Below are 15,219 nucleotides of genomic sequence, written 5' to 3'. Positions count from 1 at the left end.
GGGTGGGAAGGAAGAGGGAGAGGAGGAGACAGGAACAGCCTGTGCAACGGCCTGCAGGTGACAGAAGCCCCACTTGCCTGAGGAACTGAAAGCAGCTCAGGGCAGCCGGGGGCAGAGGGAGGGCGAGAAGGGAGAAACGGCCTGGCTGTGGGAACGGTGGCAGAGCCATGCTAGGGAGACTGCATGGCTGTCAAATAGTAACGCGGGCCATTGTGGAATGAATGAATGATTGAGTGACTGAATGTGAACTCTGGGAAATAGCTGGCACCCTAAAGGAGAGGATTGAGTCCCCTCTTGGGCTTTCCCTCTATTCCCCAGGACCAAAGAGCCACCCAAACCAGACAGTTCTCTTTAGGCCCTTCCTAAGCCTAGAAATGTTGACGTCCTTCACAGACACAGGCCTGTGGCTAGGCCAGAACCCTTGGTGGCAGCCTCTTCCTCTGAAGTGGGTTTGCTCCTCCACACACTAGGGTCATGAGACCCCTGAGAGCTTGCTATGAAGACCCCAGAGGCTGAGGACAGCCTGGCTTGGGCCTTCCCAGCTTCCCTGATGTTGACCTGGATTTTCCCAAGGACTGGGACAGAGGCAGAGACCCTGGTCTAAGGTTGGCACCCCAGGAAGAAAGTGCCAACCCAGCAGCCTGAGGAGAGCCAGACCTTCACATCAGGCCTTCCCCCAAGCCAGGACCAGGCCTGGACACTCAAACCAGGGGCCCATAAGACTCTCTGGAGCCAGCAGGTTGCAAGACTATCTCCAAAAGCCATAGATGCCCATCAACTCCAGGCTTAGGAAGGGCCTAGCCAGGCATGGTGGCTCAGGCCTGTAATCCTAGCACTTTGGGAGGCTGAGGTGGGCAGATCACCTGAGTTCCGGAGTTCAAGACCAGCCTGACCAACATGAATAAACCCCGTCTCTACCAAAAATACAAAATTAGCCGGGTGTGGTGGTGCATGCCTGCAATTCCAGCTACTTGGGAGGCTGAGGCAGGATAATCGCTTGAACCTGGGAGGCAGAGGTTGCGGTGAGCTGAGATCGCGCCATTGCACTCCAGCCTGAGCAACAAGAGCGAAATTCTCTCTCTCAAAAAAAAAAGGAAGGGCCTAAAGAGAACCGCCTGGTTTGAGTGGCTCTTTGGTCCTGAGGAATAGAGAGAAAGCCCAAGAAGGGGCTCGACCCCCTCCCTCAGGTTGCCAGCTATTTCCCAGAGTTCACATTCACTCATTCAATAAGTCATTCATTCCACAAATTATTTACTTGGTGCCAAACCCTGCTTTGGTGCAGGGGCAATGACAGGGATGAATCAGACAGATTCCCAGCCTGAAGGTACTTCCAGTCTAGAAGGAGATGAACAAAACGAATAACCCAGCCACAAGGCAGTCCAAGAACATAGGGCAGGGGGCAAGGATCTCACCTGCGGTATCAGGGAAGCTGCTGGAGGCGGTGGCTTGAGAGTGGTGATTTGGACATGTGATAGAAAGGCCAGGATGGAGGATGGAAGCTAAATCGCTGACAGACAGTCGTGTTTGCACCCCAGCTGTGCCAGGGGCTGGGGCAATGTGGGTTATTTATGGTTGTGCCTAGAAATAAGCGGCCATATGTGTCACTGCCTATGTGGTGCAGAGCTGGGCTGTTGTGGGTAGGGGCAGCTGGGGCTTGAAGCTGGGTCTGGCCAAGCTCCCGGGTTTGCCACCATGTCCCCTACACCCTGATGACCCTTTAACCTTTTCACAGCCTCTTGTAAGGTGAAAATAAGGGACAGAGACAGCTCCAACAGGCAGCAAGTGACCTGGGGCTTGCAGGGGAGGGCAGTGCCCAGCAGCCCATGGCTTCTGTATCTGCGGGCCTTTTAGCATCATCACCTCCTTCTTGCCTCCTCCTCCCTCCCCGCTCCCATCCCAGCTGTGGGGGAAGGGGTAGGGGACAGAAGGAAATACCTTTAACCATAAGCCAGACAGGCATCATCTGCTGTGTTTCTCCCCAGCCCACTCTGATCCATAAATAGCCTACGCACCAAGCTGACACCAGCCCACCCACCCCTTCTGGTAGCAGTCCAGAGACCCGGACCGCCCGGGCCCAGGCCCCAGCTTCCCAAGGAACCTATTTCGGGCGCTTTTCCTGGGGTAAGGGCCTCCGTTGCCGGCTCGATCCCCCAAGGGACCCAGCGCAGGGGCATCCTGACACTGCCTGGGTGATGCCCGAGAACTCTGTCCCCTGAAAGCATCCCCGGACGCGCACCCACTTCTCTCCAGGCAACTGCCCAACCCTTCCCGGGCTCTGGCCCAGGGAGATGTCAGTCCCGGCGCCCACTTCCAACACGCACTCCCTAACTGGACACCCACACACACAACCCCCCCGCCCTCTATTCAAGGGCCAGACCCCATACCTGGGGGCAGGAGAGCCGGGCACCATCGGCGGCGCCTCCGGGCTACGCGGGACGTCTGGGGCTCGGCCTCAAGCCCGGTCGACTTCCCGGGGGAGGAGGGGGCTGGCGCTGCCGCCGCCACCGCGTCTCTCTGGGATGTCGCCGGGGCTGCGGGAAGGAGGAAGGTCAGAGCCGAGGCGGAGAGGGGGGAAGGATGAGGAGGAGGCGTGCACAGAGCAGCGCAGATTAGAGAGGCATTTTTAGCGAGCCAATGGCAGCGCGGCAGGGCGGCGCGGTGGCTGCGCAGGTGGACGCGCGGCTGCTGCCTGGGAGGCAGCAACCAGTTTGGCAGGCGCCGGGGGTGGCGGGTGGCGGGTGGCGAGTGGGGTCCGGCTCCCCGCCGCTTCAGCGGACCCCTGCCCCAGCAGTCTTGCTTGGTTCCCTCCTCCGGGGGCTGCCCGCGGCCCCGCGCGTGCTGGGATTCCTCCCGCGCGCCCTCATCCCTAGCCCTCCCAACTGGCGCGCTCGGAACCCGGGGTGTTGCTCCCCGCCTCTTTCCCCATCTCCCCACCGCCCTGGCCTTTCCTCCTCTCCCGAGCCTCGGCGTCCCTTGGTGCGTGCGGGTGCCTGTGTGGTGGCTGCGCCACTGCCCACCGATGCCCACCCCCGCCCGCAGCTTCTGCCCTGTGACCCCATGGGGCAGGGTCGCTAACCCTTATGTCCTAGTTCCAGCAGGACCGTCTGCCGCCAAGCAAACTCCAGGCCATGTCCTTGGGGCTCTCTAGGGAGCTTGGGGCCTAACAGGGGACCCTCAACGGCCTTCACTCTTCCGAACTTGAGCCCTGAATGCTGCCTGGAGCCTGGACGCTGCAGGGGGGAGCGGGGCACGTACCTATCGAAGGCCTGTTCTGTATCAGGCACTGATGAGGAGCTGGACGGCAGCAGAGGACAGAACAGACCAAAACTCTGCCGTCTCATAGTTCACACATGTGAGGGAAGATAGATATTCAGTATCAGCAGCTAAGAGTGATGTTTTGTTTTGTTTTGTTTTTGAGACGGAGTTTCGCTCTTGTTGCCCAGGCTGGAGTGCAATGGCGCGATCTCGGCTCACCGAAACCTCCGCCTCCCGGGTTCAAGCGATTCTCCTGCCTCAGCCTCCCGAGTAGCTGGAATTACAGGCGTGCGCCACCACGCCCGGCTAATTTTGTATTTTTAGTAGAGATGAGGTTTGTCCATATTGGTCAGGCCAGTCTCGAACTCTCAACCTCAGGTGATCCGCCCACCTCGGCCTCCCAAAGTGCTGGGATTACAGGCGTGAGCCACTGCGCCCCGCCCAGAGTGTATTTTAAAGTGGTATGCACAGAGTAGAAAAATAAAGCCGGAGGAAGGGAAAGGAAGTGAGATTGCTCAGGACCAGAATGGGTCCCTGCCCTTTACATGTGTAGGGATTGGGGGCTGGGGGTGGTGGCTGAATTTGAATGTGAGCCCCTCAGGTAGGCATGCAGACTCTAGTTTGCCACAGACCTAACTACTCCCTATTGTTTGAGCCTGGAATAGTCACATGTTTGTATTTCCTGACTTCCCTCTCCAGGCACTTCACCAGAGGCACTGAAATTCATGCCCCAGTGACCCAGGGGAATGCCTGAATGCAGTATTTATTCGTGCAATAAGAATTCTCTGAGCACTGGGCCGGGCGCGGTGGCTCAAGCCTGTAATCCCAGCACTTTGGGAGGCCGAGACGGGTGGATCACAAGGTCAGGAGATCGAGACCATCCTGGCTAACACAATGAAACCCCGTCTCCACTAAAAATACAAAAAAAATTAGCCGGGCGTGGTGGCGGCGCCTGTAGTCCCAGCTACTCGGGAGGCTGAGGCAGGAGAATGGCGGGAACCCGGGAGGCGGAGCTTGCAGTGAGCCGAGATCGCGCCACTGCACTCCAGCCTGGGCGACAGAGCGAGACTCCGCCTCAAAAAAAAAAAAAAAAAAAAAAAAAAAAAAAAAAAAAAAGAATTCTCTGAGCACTGGGCCGGGCGCGGTGGCTCAAGCCTGTAATCCCAGCACTTTGGGAGGCCGAGACGGGTGGATCACAAGGTCAGGAGATCGAGACCATCCTGGCTAACCCGGTGAAACCCCGTCTCTACTAAAAAATACAAAAAACTAGCCGGGCGAGGTGGCGGGCGCCTGTAGTCCCAGCTACTCGGGAGGCTGAGGCAGGAGAATGGCGTGAACCCGGGAGGCGGAGCTTGCAGTGAGCTGAGATCCGGCCACTGCACTCCAGCCTGGGTGACAGAGCGAGACTCCGTCTCAAAAAAAAAAAAAAAAAAAAAAAAAAAGAATTCTCTGAGCACTGATTGCATGTTAGGTGTTGAAGTCTGGGGGAACTCAACACCTAGCTGGGGAAGCCAGATGGTAGTATGTACCTCAAGGCTGACTAGGACGGCCAAGTGAGTGGACAATGTTCTGGAGAAGGTCAGTATAAGATTCTGGTTTAGGGCCATCCAGGAAGGCTTCCTGGAGGAGGCAGCATTCCAACAGGGTGCCAAAGGTTAACTGGGATTCTGATGAGCCAGACAGGGCAGGAGGCAGGGATGAATTGCTGGGAAAGGCCAGCAAGGCCAGGGGACAGTTGGCAAGTGGCTAGGGCTGGGTCGTGGAGCACTGCTGGACACCCTCTATGCAAGAGGTATGCTGTTTGTCTTGGGTTGGTGAAGCCCCACCCTGCACTCCCACTCCAGCAGTTCCTGGTCCTAGCTGCCCTTACCCCAACCTAGAATTTCCCAGTAGCCCCAGAAGGAGGTGTGATGAGCATGTGGGTAGCCGTGGGGAGGAACATCAACTTCACTTAGTTGCTTGCTTGCTGGGTGAACATGGACAGGTAACTCAACCCCTTGAGATTCAGCCTTTTCATCTTAATAGCCATGCGGCAAGTTGCTTACTTGATCTGTTCCTTGGTTCCCCGGCTTGGAAAATGGGCATGGCAACAGCACCTACCTCACAAGACAATTAGGTGAACTGCTTAGCACATACATACTCAGTTAATTTTGTTGTATTTATGATGATGATGATGATGATGATGATGATGATTACACTTGCCTCATAGGGTTATTGCAATTAGACAAAGAACGTAAGTTACCTAGCATAGTGCCTGGGACTTAGTAGGTGTGCCAAAATAATGATATTATTATTATCACCAACTACATGCACCCCAAAATTTCTCCCTTTCTGGTCTACCACAGTGGTATGAAACACCCCTCTTTAGACAGAGCTTTATTTTTATTTTTATTTTTTTCAGACAGGGTCTTACTCTTTCTACCAGGCTGGAATAAAGTGGTGCAATCACAGTTCACTGCAGCATCGACCTCCTAGGCTCAAGCAATCCTCTTCCACCTCAGTTTCCCGGGTAACTGGGACTACAGGCGCATGCCACCACACCTAGCTAATTTTTAAAAATTATTTGTAGAGACAGGGTCTCGCTATGTTGCCCAGGCTGGTCTCAAACTCCTGGGCTCAAGTGAGCTGCCCACTTCAGCCTCCCAAAGTGCTCGGATTACAGGCATTAGCCACCGTGCTTGGCCTACCAGGACTTTTTTTAATGTAAAGAAGCTAATTCCCCAAGAGGCTCTTAAAGGACAATCTAGGATGGATAGACTAACAATTGGCCCCTCCCCTACTAATACATTAGCCTGGCTCAATGTGTCGTCAGGAGCTTTGATGTAGATGGAATGGAGCCCAGGCCTGGAAGGTTTTGAAAAGGCAGTGAAGTCCAGAGCACAGGACACTGACTGAGAGAGGACACTGACTGAGAGAGGACACGCAATGTTCCTCGGCCGCAGGCAGTCGGTGGAGGATGGCGAGAGCAGGAAGAGAACATTCACAGGGAAGGGGGTGTAATGCAGAGGGCACAGGGAGGACTCTGCCTTCGCAGGGGTGGAGCCACTTGGGGACAGTGTGGAAGGGCAATGGCTGGGCAGACCTGATTGGGCAGAGGTAGGGAGAGGGAGGAGGTGGGTGGGGAAAGGGGTGAGAGAGAAGACTGAGCTGGGCTTACTCCTTTAGGAGTTGAGGCTTCCCTAAAGCTGAATTCAGGCCTTAGCAGCCTCAAGCCCTGAAAAAATGAGAGTGGAATACACACACATGCACACACACACACCCCTGTCCTGTGTAATCTAAAATAAACTGTTATTTTAGGAATTGACACAACTTCCATGCCTCCTAAAATTAAACTAGCTTTCTTCTAGATTTTCTGTCTGCAAAACTTATGTTCATCAAAGATAAACTTTCTCTCTCTCCATCTCTCTCTCCTCTCACCTCTTTCTCTTATTGTTTTGTGCCCCTGCTCAGAGAATAAGACTTTCTCCCTTTTGCACAGCACTTTTCACTTTTCAAAGTGCTTTTCACATCTTTCTTCTCCTGAATGCACTTTTTTTTCTTTTTTCCGAGACAAAGTCTTGCTCTGTTGCCCAGGCTGGAGTGCAGCAGCACAATCTCGGCTAACGGCAACCTCCGAACAGCAACCTCCGTCTTCCCAGGTTCAAGCAATTCTCCTGCCTCAGCCTCTGGAGTAGCTGGGATTACAGGCGCCCGCCATCACGCTTGGCTAATTTTTGAATTTTTAGTAGAGACAGGGTTTCACCATGTTGGCCATGCTGGTCTCTAACTCCTGACCTCATGATCCGCCCACCTGGGCCTCCCAAAGTGCTGGGATTACAGGCGTGAGCCACGGTGCCCGGCCTCAGTGCACTTTTTCTCAGTCCCATTAAGATCTGACCAGCCTCAGTTTCCATGGTACCTTCCTTCCCACTGAGAGCTTCGAGCCCTCCCTCCATCAGCAGCCTCCTCCGTTAGGCTGTCTGTACCATAGAGGGCAATGAGGCAGGCCTACAGACCTCCCCAGAGGATTTTTCACATGCAGACATAACATGTGGAAAGGACAGACCAGCACTGGACAAGCCTGTGAAATCAACCAACCAATAAATGAATAATGGATGCTAATTAATATTGCATGCTTAGACTAGGAGAGCAGGACGGTGGTGGTAACACTGTGGGTTCCCTTTTGTTCCATCCAATATGAAAGGCTTCAAGGAGGAGGTGGGGTTTTAACGAGTTTCTCTATTCTTACCACATCTCTGGGTAAAAAGAAAGGACATGGATTTTTTTCCCTAATTTTGGCAGAGCAGGACTCTGAAGCCCAGAGAGGGAAAGTGACTCATTCAAGGTCACACAGCACATCCGTGACAGAGCTGGGGCTAAAAACAGATCTCCTGACTTCTGGTCAGGTGCTGTCTTTGCCACATGATTCCTCCCCCACAAACCTGCATGGAGGTGGGCAGGTTAGAGCATGGAAAGCAATTGGCCCAGTCGCCCAGTGTGGTGGTGTATTTTCTGAGCTGCCTTCCTGCAGCACGCAGGGGCGTGAGCAGGACACCCCCAAGGCACAAAAGTACTTTAAAAACAGCCTCACAGCTCCTTCTGCCCTCGCCTTATCCTCCCACCAGCTGGCTTCACACTGGCAAACTGAATGCCATCACCTGCCTGGTGGACAGAGGCTGTTGCCAGCTGTGTCCTGAATCCTGAACCAGGATATCAGGAGCCTCAGAACTGTGCCTTCCTCAGTCCATGACTCATGCCTGGGAGGTTAAAAACTCCCTGAAGATGACGTCTCACCTTGACAAGGCCCTCAGTCTTGGGAGGTGCCCAGAGTTAAGACCCAGACCCAGCCTACTCACCCCAGGACATACAGACACTGTGGCAAACATAGCCCTTTTCCTGGACCAGGTTCCTTCCTTCCTTCCTTCCTTCCTTCCTTCCTTCCTTCCTTTTTCTTTCTTTCTTTCTTTCTTTCTTTCTTTCTTTCTTTCTTTCTTTCTTTCTTTCTTTCTTTCTTTCTTTCTCTCTCTCTCTCTCTCTCTCTCTCTCTCTTTCTTTCTTTCTTTCTTTCTTTCTTTCTGAGATGGAGTTTTGCTCTTGTTGCACAGGCTGGAGTGCAATGTCATGATCTCGGCTCACTGCAATCTCTGCCTCCTGGGTTCAAGCTATTTTCCTGCCTCAGCCTCCTGAGTAGCTGGGATTACAGGCATGTGCCACCATGCCCAGCTAATTTTGTATTTTTAGTAGAGACGGGGTTTCTCCATGTTGGTCAGGCTGGTCTCGAACTCCCAACCTTAGATGATCTGCCCACCCTCAGTTTCTCGAAGTGCTGGGATTACAGGGGTGAGCCACCACACCCGGCCTTGGTACTTTCTAAGCTTTACACATAGAAACTACAGGGATTACCAGCCCCCATTTCACAGACAGGAAAATGGAGGCCCACAGAGGTTAGGCAACTTGCCTGAGGTCACAAAACTGGTAGGTAGTAGAGCTGGGATTCAAACCCAGGCAGTCTGGTTCCAAAAGCCATGTTCCTAATCATACAGCTAGGAAAGAAGCAAATATTTACTAAAGGCATTACTATGCACAGGAAGAGCTTACATACTTGCCCTCATGTAGGTACTCTTATCTTCATTTTACAACTGAGGAAATTGAGGCTCAGTGGGTCCTTCGGGGGTGCCTGTCTCCAAGTATAAAAAGAAAGGACACTTGAGATTGTCCTGAAGGTAATGGCTCTGGAACAAGCCTCTATGGCCCAGATACCATCGCCACCTAGTGGCACTGTACCTTAAACGCAAGCAGAATGCCTAAGCGAAGGCTGGCCGTCAGGTTCAACACGTGACAGATTTTGCAATTTTTGTTTACTTGTTTGGGATGCCAGGTAATTTTAACTTTCTTTTCTTTTTTTTTTTTTGAAACGAGGGCCTGCTCTGTCTCCTAGGCTTGAGTGCAGTGGCACAATCGTGGCTCGTTGCAACCTCTGCCTCCCAGGCTCAAGCAATCCTCCCACCTCACCCTCCCGAATAGCTAGAATTACAGACATGTACCACCATGCCCGGCTAATTTTTGTATTTTTAGTAGAGATGGGGTTTTGCCACGTGGGCCAGACCGGTCTCGAACTGACCTCAAGCCATCCACCCGCCTCAGCCTCCCAAAGTGCTGGGACTACAAGTGCAAGCTACTGCGCCCAGCCAATAATAATCTTTTGTATTTAAGATATGGTCTTGGGCAGAATTCATCATTAGTAATGTCATCCTCAGAATTAATGGTGGGGTTGCAGGGGAGGATCTGTACAAAGTATTGATTTTTCAGTTTTCCAAGAGCCTCCACATGCATTGTTTCATTTGACTCTTATCACGACAAATATTATTTGACTCCTACTTTTTTTTTTTAATGAGAAATTGACTCATCCAAGGAGCATCAATTGAGCTAGTCTTTGAACCCAAGCCTGATGGCCAGAATCTGTATCTTGTAACTGGAGAGGCCCCATTGGGTCAAGCTCCCATGTCCCAAGCCCAGAAAAGCTGGGTGAGTTGCCCAAGGGTTCCAGTGAGTCTGTGGCAGGCTTAGGCCTCAAGCCCTGGTCTCCAGAATTTTAGGGCTGAGTTCCTCTGCAATCCTGGGCTGTGTTTCAGCTTCTATTTCCTCCAAAGCAAATGCACCTAAGAAGAAAACAAGAGTTAAGCAGAGGCACTGCCATGAGGCTGTTGGGCTGAGCAAACAATACCCCAGAGTATGACACATTGGCAGGTTAAGTACTTAGAACTAAAGGGAAGGCCTCCAAAGTAGCCTCAGAAACAAAGTCTCTCACCTTTCTCTCGTGCCTGCGCTCCTGTCTCTCGCCCCTCTTTCTCCCCGAGGGAAGTCATAGAAACCAGAAGTGCTTTTCTCCAAGGTGAGACATAGAAACTAGAACCCCTTTCCCCCAAAGCAAGCCATAAAACCTAGAAAGATCACTCTCTCCCTTCTCTCCTGAAGACCCTCATTGCAGAAAGGTCCTGCCCCAGACCCTGGGGAAAGGAATGCTACACAGAGAGACCACGATGAATCTGAACAGAAGGCCTGGCTGGGCCTTGCTGGTATTATAGGATCTTTGGGGTGTCGATTTTCTGGCCAGACACGGTGCCTTTGCCTGAGTTCTCATCCTGCAGTACACACACAAGTGAAGGTGAACAAGACGAAGATGAGCTTTACCGAGTGTTACAACAGCCCAGAAGAGACCGGCAGTGGATAGCTCCTCTCTGTAGGCAGGGCATCCCTCAGTCAAGTGTTCAGTTCTCAGCAGAGAGGAGGCCCTGGAGGGGGTAGCAGGTCGTCCAGTTGTCTCCAGCTATGCAGCTTTCAGCAGAGGGAGGAGCGCCTCTCTGCAGCTGGTCATCCAGTCGTCTCCAGCTATCAGCAGAGAGGGTAGTTCCTCTTGTCTCCAGCTATAAGTAGAGAGGGTAGCTCCTCTATGCAGCTAGTTGTGTCCCATTATCTCTCTGCCCTGTTTGTCCTCTGGCCATCCCCTGCCCTGCTCTGGCTGAGCCCAGGGCTTTTATGGACCTCAGAGGGGAGGAAATGTCTGCCAATTGGTCCAAGGGTGGCCATGGGCGGGTCAAAAAAGGCACCATGAGACCCCACTCCAGTTTGCTGGGACTGGCAGCCCAGCCGCCAGCTTTCAGGCCCTCCCTGGCCTGAAGGTAGGGCCTAGGAACCTGCCTCCTTCTGCCCAGGCTTCCTGCATGGCCTGGGCCCTAGGGCTCAGCCCCAACTCTGCTCTGAGATCGGAGCAGGTGCTGAGAGAGGACAGAGGCCAGGCAGTGGAAGCAGCAGACACCCTCGAGCCTGCAGGGACAGGGTGATGTTGGGGGGCCGTCCTGGGGCCCCTGAGGGTGCAGGCTGCAGAGACTCCCAGGTCCTGCACCTGCAGCTGCACCCCGGGGCTCCCACCCCACCAACTCGGAAGGGGCAGGGCTCCTGCTCATCCCCAGCTCCTGCCTGCTCCATGGAGCAGGAGGCCCAGGTCTGCAGCTGTTGGTCGGGGGTGGCAGCTGCACCCAGGAGGGCAGATCTTACTTGCTCCTGGCCCCCTCCAAGAGCACAGGGAGGCTGGCATCCACAGCCACAGTTTGGGTAACTGCAGCCCTGCTCAGGAGAGCAAGGGCTCCTGCCTGCTCCATAGAGCAGGAGGTCTGGTTCTGCAGCCATGGTTTGGGCAGCTGCAGGGGCACCCAGGAAACTCTCGCCCCAACTCAGAAGGGGTGGGACCCCCACCGGCTCCATAGAATGTGCAGCCCCAGCCGTGCCTCCCTGCTACAGCCAGTGTGAGGGCAGCAGCCACTGCCATCACCAGGCTTCCCCTTTCAGTCTGTTACCACTAGATCATGCCCTTTTGGCCAATTCCATTTCTACATGGCTGTCCATTTTTCAACCTAAGCTTAAAAACAGACCATTTCCCAGGGGTCTTTGGCCCTTCGTTTCTGAAGGCTTTGTCACTTTATGTGACAAAGTTTTATGTCACATAAAACCTTGATTAAATAAATGTGGTATGCTTTTGTCTTGTTAACCTGTCTTTTGTTATAGAGTGTTGGCATGATCCCTAGGATGGGTGAGGAAAGAGATCACACCTGTCTGCTCCTACAAGGCTCACAGCTGCAAAGCACCCCTTCCAGCCCACAATCTCTTTGCTGCTTTTCAGTCTAGGAGCACAGGGTCTTCTTTCCAGCTGGGCCTCCTTCATCAAGTAGCCAAGCATTAGGCCAAGGAGGAGAAAACCATAGTTCAGGCAGATCAGCCTGCGGATGCCCTGGCCCTCCTGCCTTCTGTCCCTTTTTCATGCTCCCCTTCTTCTGAGAGCCAGGAGGGCCCAGGCCAGATGAGATGGAATACATCACCGAGTTTAGAGCCAGGGACTGCATCTGATTCTGGTTCCGCCACCAACTCACCATGTGACCTGGGATGGGACATCACCTCTCAGCCTTGGTTTCCTCACCAATGCAGTGAAGATGGTTCGCAGCATGGTGTGTTGGAGCTGAAGCCTGAAAACCACCCAGGGCCGGGTGTGGTGGCTCACACCTGTAATCCCAGCACTTTGGGAGGCCGAGGTGGGCAGGTGACCTGAGTTCAGGAGTTCAAGACCAGCCTGGCCAACATGGTGAAACCCTGTCTCTACTAAAGGTACAAAAATTAGCTGGGCGTGGCGACACACACCTATAATTAATCACAGCTCCTCGGGATGCTGAGGCAGGAGAATTGCTTGAACCCGGGAGGCAGAGGTATTGCAGTGAGCCGAGATCATGCCATTGCACTCCAGACTGGGCAACAAGAGTGAAACTCAGTCTCAAAAATAAATTAATTAAATAAAAATAAAAATGACTCACTTTGGGCTGGGTGTGGTGGCTCACGCCTATAATCCCGGCACTTTGGGAGGCCAAGGTGGGTGGATTACCTCGGGTCAGGAGTTGGAGACCAGGCTGGTCAACATGGCGAGACCCTGTCTCTACTAAAAATACAAAAATCAGCCGGGTGTGATGGCACACATCTGTAATCCCAGTGACTTGGGAGGCTGAGGCAGGAGAATCACTTGAACCCAGGAGGCGGAGGTTGCAGTGAGCCAAGATTGTGCCACTGCACTCCAGCCTGGGCAACAGAGTGAGACTCCATCTGCAAAAAAAAAAAGGCGGGGGAGGGTCTGTTCTCCATCTTCTTCTTTCAAGAAGGGTTTGACCAACAGAAGATGGCAGAGTGATGTGCTAGTTCCCAGCCTAGCCCTTAACCGGCCGCAGTTTCTGCTTCCTGCATCGTGTGGATACTCCTCCTTTCAGCGGCTCTCTGACAGCCACCACCAACCCACAGCTGTGACAGACAGAGGGAAGTCCTAGACTTGCAGCCCCATCAGGCCTTCAGAGACTCCAGCCCCAGCAGTAAACCAACTGCAAAAACACAAGAGACTCCACCCAGCCAAGCTGGGTCAATCCACAGAATCAGAAGAGATACTCATACATTGTTGTTTGATGCCACTAAACTTTGGGGTGATTTGTTATGCAGCAAGGGACAGCCCAGATGGAGGCTTTAAAGTGAAGTGGCTTACCCGCCATGGTGGCTCGCACATGTAATCTCAGCTACTCAGGAGGCCGAGGTGGGAGGATCACTTGAGCCCAGGAGTTCGAGACCAGCCTCGGTAACATAATGAGATCTTGTCCCTAATTTTTTTTATTTTTCTTTCTTTGTTTTTTTTTTTTTTTTTTTTTTGAGACAGAGTCTTGCTCTGTCACCCAGACTGGAGTGCAATGGTGCCATCTTGGCTCACTGCAAGCTCCGCCCCCCGGGTTCACGCCATTCTCCTGCCTCAGCTTCCTGAGTAGCTGGAACTACAGGCGCCTGCCACCACGCCCAGCTAATTTTTGTATTTTTAGTAAAGATGGGGTTTCACCGTGTTAGTCAGGATGGTCTCGATCTCCTGACCTCGTGATCCTCCGGGCTCAGCCTCCCAAAGTGTGGGGATTACAGGTGTGAGCCACCACGCCCGGCCCCCTAAATTTTTTAAAAAATGAGATCACTCATTGTGGGTCCCAGGTCTTGGCTGTGGTTCTGTTGGTTAATAGTGTTCAACTGGGCAAAATGGTGGGAGAGAAGGCAGAGACCCCAGCCAGGCTGTTCAGTGTCAGCTCCAGCAACAACAGCTATTGTAAGGTGCTGGCTCAAACGCTGTCAAAGCTCCACCTCCTTGTCTGTTTTGGTCTCTCCTTTTGCCCTGATGGTCTGTGTAGCACCATTAACACCATTTCTGATCATACTGACAATGTTCTCTGCTGCCCTTAAGCCATAAGTCACCATTTTTTAGCATCAGTAAATCAAATACAAAAGCCAAGGCTGCTCTGCTGGCTACCTGTGTCTCCCTGGCAAAACTGGAACTCCTAGGAACTTGGCTCATCCTCAGTGTGCAGTGGGATGGCTTGGCCCCATCATTTGGGCCCTGGACTCTTCTCTGTCTGGCATTGTTTCTCTCTGTGTGTCTAAGAAGGTTCCTCATGATTTTACCCATGGACCAACCAAGGGACAAATTCAGACCATCAGTGTTCTACACAAGCTATACTTCATTCCTTCAGTACATTCTTTCCATGTTGAGAGCCCCCTGTGTCCCGGGCACTGTTCTAAGTGCTGGAAATATGGCCATGAACAAGACAGACAAAATCCCTGCCCTCATGGGGCTCAAAGACTGGAAGGAAAGGAAGATGATAAGCAGATAAACACGTAAATATAAAATAACATCAGCTGGTGATAAATGTTACAAAGCATAACAGGGGATTGGAGAGCTAGAGAATATTAAGAGATATTCTTTAGAGGGGAAGTCAGTGAATGCTCCCAAGAAATCATCAATACAACATAAAAATGACTGGAAGAGCCGGGCGTGGCGGCTCACGCCTATAACCCCAGCACTTTGGGAAGCCAAGGAAGGTGGATTGCCTCTGAACTCAGGAGTTTGAGACTAGCCTGGGCAATATGGTGAAACCCTGTCTCTACTAAAATACAAAAAATTAGCGGTGTGTGGTGGCACACACCTGTAATCTGAGCTACTTGGGAAGCTGGGGAACAAGAATCGCTTGAACCTGGGAGGCAGAGGTTGCAGTGAGCCAAGGTAGCACCACTGCACTCCAGCCTGGATGACAGCACAAGACTCTGTCCCCAGTAAATAAATAAATAAATAAATAAAAGCATTAAAATTGAAAATGGCCAGAAGAAAGAATCAAAACATCTCAAAGAAATTCGAATCTGCAAAATTTGATTGGAGAAATGATACCTGGTAAAAAGTAATGGCCACAAAAAAATACTCACAATTAGAGGAAATTTAAACAATGAAACTTGCTGTGTAAGTTTGAAACTCCCCCAGACCCCCTAAAAAGTCAATAAGTCACATGGGATTTTGAAATTTGTTACAAAAGAATTGATCCCAGTGATAATAATCTCAGCAAGGTAAAAATCAAAATGGCAAAAGAGTTACTGCAT

General features: G+C 52.3%; 2 protein-coding genes across 4 annotated transcripts in view; one reads left to right on the top strand and one right to left on the bottom strand.

Moving 5' to 3' along the window:
* The window catches only part of PACSIN1 (protein kinase C and casein kinase substrate in neurons 1), a 64,240-nt gene extending 61,666 nt beyond the window's left edge, over positions 1–2,574 (bottom strand). Inside the window, exon 1 of the mRNA XM_050787706.1 lies at positions 2,385–2,574. The gene's annotated coding sequence lies outside the window, so the exon portion shown is untranslated. The remainder of the gene's footprint in view (positions 1–2,384) is intronic.
* RPS10 (ribosomal protein S10) overlaps positions 1–15,219 on the top strand; it is a 624,010-nt gene that overhangs the window by 570,759 nt on the left and 38,032 nt on the right. The gene's annotated exons all lie outside the window — the stretch shown is intronic.

Source organism: Macaca thibetana, chromosome 4 (genome assembly GCF_024542745.1).
Source record: "Macaca thibetana thibetana isolate TM-01 chromosome 4, ASM2454274v1, whole genome shotgun sequence".
In the NCBI taxonomy this organism is placed as follows: domain Eukaryota; kingdom Metazoa; phylum Chordata; class Mammalia; order Primates; family Cercopithecidae; genus Macaca; species Macaca thibetana.
Note: the sequence above shows the minus strand (reverse complement) of the source record. Positions and strands in the feature narration are given on the sequence as shown.